General features: G+C 41.8%; 1 pseudogene; it reads right to left on the reverse strand.

The window, feature by feature from the left end:
- Positions 1–2,584: 2,584 nt before the first annotated feature.
- On the reverse strand, positions 2,585–7,473 carry LOC132041912 (uncharacterized; annotated as a pseudogene).
- Between the last annotated feature and the right edge of the window lie 537 nt (positions 7,474–8,010).

Below are 8,010 nucleotides of genomic sequence, written 5' to 3' on the forward strand. Positions count from 1 at the left end.
ACTTGTAGTGGTGATGAGTGTCATATAGATAGTCATGTGAGCGAAAATGCATTGAAAGATGACATTGGTTCTTTTGAGAGTGGAATGACATGCTTTGACTCCTCATTGTTCATGGATTACTCTCTTGTAAAGGATAATGTTTTATTTAAGGATGACATGACTATTGAGAGTAAAGTATCTAGTGGAATGTTTTGTAATGTTGAAAGTGTGGCCACTTTTGGTGACTACATGGTATTTGAAAATCCACTATGGGATGATAACACTCTTCCCTATGATGGAGATCCTCCTCGAGGAATTGTGATCCACTTATTGGGAGGGGAAGTGTTCAAAGGAAGGTGAAACTTGTCCGCAAATTGCTAATTCTTCCTTGGGTATTCCGAATAGTAGTTGTATCGACCATGCTCTTGAGTTTCATAGTGAAACTACATTTGAGGACACCCTAGATGAAGTTATTTTGCGTGACACCTTTCTTTATTTTCTTTTTGCTTATGATGACATTCATGATCTTTTGGGAGTGCATCTTATGGAGGGCGGGGTCCTATTGGGGTACTCGTTGTTACCTTGCCGTGATATGTGGGTATCTTTTCCCTTTGACCCCGGTGAAGTCTTAACTTGGTGTGAATGGTATCATTTTGCAATTGAGGATCATTTGTATGTCCTGCCAACTTGGTGTCTTGACACCATTGGCTCTTTTAGAATATCCTCATTTCTTAATCTTTTGGTTAGCCAAGCTCTTAATGCTCTACTTGAGAGCTTATTTTGCTTGAAAATGATTGATACTTGGCTATATGACAAATTTGTGCTTACTTGGCATGGTGGTAGGTTAGTCCACCCTAACACTCATCCGTTGAGGACTTGGTTTTTGTTTGTCTCCTTTATGGTTTTGCAAGGTTTAGATTCGAGGACGAATCCTTTTCAAGAAGGGGAGAATGATACAAGACCAATTCCATCGAGCTTCATGAAAATGGAGTCTTTGAAGATCATGGGAGGTCCACATAGGATGGCCTTCAAGATATGGAAGATAGCTTGGATGGAAGGCTTGAAGAGTCCAAGTCCCAAGGCTTGCCTCTCAAAGTGGCTACAATTGCAAGCTTAGGTGATTCAAGGTCGAGAAGATGGCTACTTGCGCAAGGGCTATTTGTGCAAGTGGCTACTTTGCGCAAGGAGGGTTATGATTGCAAAGAAGGCCATGCATGCAAGGTTGATTAGAGGGTCATCTATGCAAGGAGGGGACGTGTTTGGCCATTGAAGGCCAATCCTGAATTGAAGACTACACCAAGAAGACTAGCCAAACAAGGCCCTTACTTCATTAAGGGTAGCATTGTAATTGCCTATTAGTCTTCTTTGCTTAGCTTGTATATATAGCTTGTCTTTCATTTCATTTAGGGACTTTTTGATGAATTATGAATATTTTGAGTGTTTTTAGGGTTATCTCTAGAGAGAGAAACTTGTGAGAGGCCTTTGGTAGACTCTTGTTGATTATTGATTGTGAGAGGATTGGTTGCTTGGGAATTCAATTCCCTTGAGGTCATCCTAAGAGGTTGGTGCTATCTAGAGTGTAATTAGGAGGTCTTGGTTATTGAAGAACCTTGGTTGCCTAATTGTGCCTATTTTTGTGTCAATCTTTCTTTCTTTTCCTTTTGTTTATCTTTTAATTTCTCGTTTTCGCGTATCCGTTATTGTATCAATTGGTTAATTTCTCGTTTCCGCGTATCCGTTATTGTATCATCAATAGGGAGAAATTCATACCTTTTTCTTACTAAAACAGCAATATCTTCAGTGTTCGCCTAGAATCCAAACCCAAATCCACCGCAAAACGATACTACAATCACAACTGCGAGCTATCCAAACCTAAACTAACAATCCGCCACTTGAAAATCACTCAATTTTGTGATATGCTCACCCCCTCATCTGTTTTCTAAGTTTTTTTGGGAAATAACTGATGAAAATAAAGGGATTTTACCCTTTATATAGGGGGTCAAACTCGGTGTAACCGACTTAATGATTGGCGACATCGCGAACGCGATGTAAAGGTACGGAAGAATTTTCATGGCCATCGCGAACGCGAGGCTCTATCGCGAACGAGTAGGGAAATTTCTACCAGTTCGTCCAAATTTTCCTTTTTCACCCGATCAACCTCCAACCTCATTTGATATATATATACCTCTCATATATGGTCTTAAACCCTTATAACCATAAGATAGGCACATATTACTCCGGATCGCAATTAAAACAACTAACACCTAATGAACCTCAACGTCCAAAACTTTGAGGTGTAACATCCTTCCCCCCTTAAAAAGATTCATCCTCGAATGTTGTAATATTAACCCACAACATCTCCTTTGGTTTAATAGAAACGGTTGTCTTCCTCTTAGAATCCGATCGCTATATATTTATGCTATAAATTGATCAATCTCTTCTCGTTCTTTCTTAACTCTTCCATTGGACTCATCTATGCGTTCCATCACCTCTTTGTTCTTATGTACGTAATAAGGATTGTATGAAAACTAGTACATTTGCCAAACTACCAATCGTTGTTCCTTTTGCTACAATTGTCATCCCTTAAGAAAGACTTATAAAGTTGCTAAAATTCCTCTATGTTGTCATCCCAAGTGTCCTTAGGGTTCGTCATCCTTTCCATCATCCTCTGTGAATTTAGCTTGGAGACCTTTTGATACAATAATTCAAAACGAAACAACAAGAAAATGCAAGAAATAAAAGAGATAGATAATTTGACACAACTTAGACTCAATTTAGCAACCAAAGTTATAGAAAACTAAGACCTCTAAATTTAAGAATAAAAGCAACCAAATTCTTAGGATGACCAGAGGGATTAGAATTCCCTTAATAACCTATCCTCTCAACAAACACTCAATCAAAGGTTTCACAATCTCTCAACTCTCAAGAGTTTTACAATATCAAATATGAATATTCAAAATAGTCTAAGTCTTCCATGAAGAAGAAGAGAACTATTTATACTATGCTAGAAATAAAAGAAAGCAAAATGACATAAGCACCCATAATGAAACAAGGGCCTTGTTTGGCTATTCTTCTTTCTTCAAAATCTTGAAATCTCCTTTGCAAGAATAGCCAACTCTTCATCTTTTAGCCATTGTGGTAACTTCCCATTTCCTCTTCTTCTCCCCAAGCAATCTTCATCAACAAATGGACTTGGGATCTAAGGTGCTCATCAAAAGTATACTCAAGAGCCTCCCGCTTCATGAATAGGCTTTGCAAGTGTTGTAGTTCCCGGGCTTGGCTCCTTGTAAATGGCCTTGAGGCAAGTGGGCTTGCATCATTCTCCCCCCATCTTGAAGAGAATTTGTCCTCAAATTTGATGGCTCATCACTTTCCATTTCCATGGGAGATAGGTCACAAATGTTGAAGGTGTTGTGAACTTGATATTCCGGAGGAGATCAATTTTGTAGGCATTATCATTAAGCCTCTCAAGGACTTCAAAGGGAACATCCCCACGCGGCATCAACTTTGTCTTCCTCTTGTTTGGAAATCTTTCTTTTCGGAAGTGCACCCACACCCAATCTCCCGGTTCAAGGACCACCTTTTTCTCCCTTGGTTTGCCCTTTTCGCCACCTTTTGATTCTTCTTTTCAAGTTGGAGCCTTGCCTTTTCATGGATCTTCTTCATAGCTTCGGCTCTCTTGTTACCATCTAAACTCAATACCACATCTTGAGACAAAGGTGTTATATCCAAGGGGGTTAGGGGGTTAAAACCATACAACACCTCAAAGGGTGACATGCCAATAGTGCTATGAATAACTCTATTATATGCAAATTCTACTAAAGGCAATTGGTCTTCCCAAGAGGCTAGCTTCCTTTTACCATGGCCCGAAGCATAGAACCTAAAGTCCTATTGACAACTTCGGTTTGGCCATCGGTTTGTGGGTGGCAAGAGGTGGAAAACAACAACTTCGTTCCAAGCCTACCCCACAATTCTTTCCAAAAGTGGCTAAGGAACTTGGGGTCCCTATCGCTTACAATTGTCTTGGGAATGCCATGCAATTTAACCACATTTTCAACAAACAAGGAAGCAATATGGGGAGCATCATCAACCTTATGGCAAGCAATGAAATGGGCCATTTTCGAAAAATGATCAACAACAACAAAGATGTTATCTTTCCCCCTTTTTGTCCTAGGCAATCCCATTACAAAGTCCATGGAAATGTCAAACCAAGGTTGTTGAGGGATGGGGAGGGGAGTGTACAAGCCATGGGGTGAAGCCTAGATTTAGCTTTTCGGCATTCAAGGCATTGGCCACAAATTCGGGCCACATCCCGCCGCATGTGGGGCCAATAGAATTGCTCCTCTAGAATCCCCATTGTTTTGTCAATCCCAAAGTGTCCCATCAATCCCCCATTGTGTGCCTCCCTCACAAATAACTCCCTCCAAGAGCTCATGGGCACACATAGTCGCTTGTTCTTGAACAAGAAACCATCAAACTTAGAATAGGGAGTAGAAGATCTATCCCTAAGCCACCTTTCCCTTTCCCATTCTTCGCATTCTAGAAAGATTTGCGCAAAGACGGGGTCCTCGGGATACAATGTCTTCAAGCTCTCAAAACCCATCAATTTGGAAGACAAAGTATTGATCAAAACATGTTTCCTTGATAAGGCATCCGCCACTACGTTATCTTTTCCCTTTTTGTATTGGATTACGTAAGGGAAGGATTCAAGGAATTCAACCCATTTGGCATGCCTTTTGTTCAACTTACCTTGGGCCTTAAGATGCTTTAAGCACTCATGGTCGGTCCGAATCACAAACTCTTTAGGCCACAAGTAGTGTTGCCAATTTCCCAAAGCACGAATTAAGGCATACAACTCAAGATCATAGGTAGTATAATTCAAAGTCGCTCCCTTGAGTTTTTCACTAAAATAGGCTATGGGCTTTTGGTCTTGCATTAAAATGGCTCCAATACCCACTTTGCTTGCATCACATTCAATCTCAAATATTTTGTCAAAGTCGGGTAATTGCAACAATGGTGCGGAGCTAAGCATTTGTTTTAAAGTTTCAAAGGCATTAGCTTGCTCCGTACCCCAAGAAAAAGGTTTGTCCTTTCGGATTACCTCGGTCAAAGGAGCGGCTATGGTACTAAATCCTTTAACAAAACGCCTATAGAAACTAGCCAAGCCATGAAAGCTTCGTACATCTCCAATGGATTTTGGAGTGGGCCAATTTCTTATGGCTTCTATTTTGGATTCATCAACCTCAACCCCCTTGAGCTCACAACAAATCCCAAGAAAACAACTTCATCCACACAAAAGGAACATTTATCAACATTGGCATAAAGTTGTTCTCGTCTAAGCACTTCAAACACATATTTCAAATGAATAACATGCTCATCCATGGTTTTACTATACACCAAAATATCATCAAATTAAACAACCACGAATTTGCCAATAAAAGGTTTCATCACATGATTCATCAAACGCATGAAAGTACTAGGAGCGTTAGTGAGGCCAAAAGGCATCACCAACCATTCATATAGACCAAACTTGGTCTTGAATGCGGTTTTCCACTCATCTCCGGATTCATCCGGATTTGATGATACCCGCTCCTAAGATCTGAGAGAGAATATGTATGAACCATTCAACTCATCAAGCATGTCGTCAAGACGAGGTATGGGATGGCGATACTTTACCGTTATCTTGTTGATGGCTTGGCAATCAACACACATGTGCCATGATCCATCTTTCTTTGGCACCAAGATCACGGGCACGGCACAAGGACTCATACTTTCTCGCACAACTCCAATTTTCGAGGAGCTCATCCACTTGCCTTTGAAGCTCCTTAGTGTCATCTGGGTTGGCTCTATAAGCCGGTTTGTTGGGCAATTGAGAACCCGGAACAAAGTCAATTTAGTGTTCAATTCCCCTCAAGGGTGATAACTCTTTTGGGAGTTCCGTTGGGAACACATCATCAAATTCCTGCAAAAGAGAAGAAATAGAGCTAGGAAAGGAAGGGGTTAGCTCATTAGTGTGCAACGCATAGTCCCTATGCATGAGGAGAATCACCGGTTGACGCTCCCCCAATTCCTCCCTAATTTCCCCACACCCGCCAAAAGAGACACCTTGGTTTTTCCTCTAAGCTCTCCTTTCTTTCCACTCAACTCTTGAGAACTACTCTCCTCTACTCCCTCTTCCCCCACATTCTTCTTTTGCAATGCACTACGACCCTTCTCCTTCAACTCCCTCATTTTGTTATAGATCTCACCCACTTGGGAGGGGTCATGGGATTCAAGACATGTTTGACACCATTGTGGACAAGGGTGTATTGGTTAGTTCTCCCATTATGGTTGACGGACCTATCATATTGCCATGGTCGGCCAAGTAGAAGATGACACGCTTGCGTGGGAACAACATCACATAACACCTCATCGTGATACTTCCCAACCGTGAATTTGATGATAGCTTGCCTAGTCACCTTCAATTCACCACATTCATTGAGCCATTGAATCTTGTAAGGGTTTTCATGGCGGGTGGTGGGAAGTTTCAAGAAATCAACAAGGGTGGTACAACATTGGCACAACTCCCACTATCAATGATCATGATGCTAGTGTTTTGGTTAATGATGCACTTAGAGTGGAAGAGATTTTCCCGTTGACTTGGGTCATCCATTTCTTTGCTTATCATGGTTCTTCGCACCACATAGAGAGGTACAATAGGCTCATCATCGCCTTCAACACCATCCCCTTCACTATCATGTTGTTCATTCTCATGATCGCCCTCATCATCTCCTTCCTCACATTCTCCCTCATCCTCACTATAAGTGTCTCTCAAAATAAACGCTCTACGATTAGGGCATTCACTTGCTCTATGACCGAAGCCATGACATTTAAAGCATTGAATAGGAGTTTTCGTACCTCCTTCTTTGGAGCAAACTTCGGAGGTTGTTTGTCAACTTGCTTCTCAACTTGAGAATTCTTCACAAATGGTTTCTTGGCTTCTTGTATGGGGGCCTTATTCTTTTGCCAATTGGAGGAGAAGGCTCCTCGTTCTTTGTTATTGTTCCATGAACTCACATAGCCCCTTGACTTATTGATTTTGTCTTCCTTGAGACCCTCCTCTATTTCAATAGCCGCTTGAAGAGTTTCTTCAATGCTCCCATAGTTGTGGAGTCTCATTTGGGAGACAATATCACTATTTAAACCGGATCGAAACCGAGTCATAGCATTAAACTCATCCTTATCAAAGTCAATTCTCATCTTGACAATTTGGAACTCATCATAATATTCCTCCACACTCTTTTTGTTTTGCCTTAAAGTATACACCTTCTTGAGTTGTTCTTGTTTGTAGCGTTCGGTGACATACTTACGTCGCATGGCGTCCTTCAATTCATCCCAAGTAGGTGTGGGAGGAAGCCCAATAATTCTTCTTGCCTTCACTTGAGTTTCCCACCATGTGGAGGCATACCCTTCGAATTGGGCAATGGCGTAAGATGCCTTTTTCACCTCGGACATGTCATTCGTCAAGAAGATCCTATCACAATGCATCACCCAATCAAGAAATGCATCGGGTCACTTCCTCCTTTGAAGATTGGGAGAGTAACCTTGATAGAATTGAGACTCGTGTCTCGCCCTCCTCCATAACCGTGATTTCCATGAAAATCTCCATCGTCATCATAACCTTGATGGTCACGACCTTGGTACCCTTCACGAGCTTGGTACCCTCTTTGCCTACCCATGTGAGGGTTAGGACCATGCCTTCCACCCCTCCCTCGATAACCTCCTTGTGCTTGCCCTCGTTGCCTCCAACCTTGGTCACCATATCGTTCATGCTCAAGTAGGGCTTCCTCTATCTCATCATCATTTGGTTGTTGGATGTTTGGATGGTGTTGGGGTGGCATAGGTGCATTTAGGTGTGGATCATTTGGGGGTAGATCATTTGGATGTGGGTCATTTGGAGTTTGATCTTGTGGGGGTGGATTATTCCGTTGGCCAATGGGAATGTTGTTTGGTGGGGTGAGAGTTGTGTTTTGGGGAGTGTTTTGGGGGGTG

The sequence above is a fragment of the Lycium ferocissimum genome, unplaced genomic scaffold (genome assembly GCF_029784015.1).
Source record: "Lycium ferocissimum isolate CSIRO_LF1 unplaced genomic scaffold, AGI_CSIRO_Lferr_CH_V1 ctg12237, whole genome shotgun sequence".
NCBI classification, from domain to species: Eukaryota; Viridiplantae; Streptophyta; class Magnoliopsida; order Solanales; family Solanaceae; genus Lycium; species Lycium ferocissimum.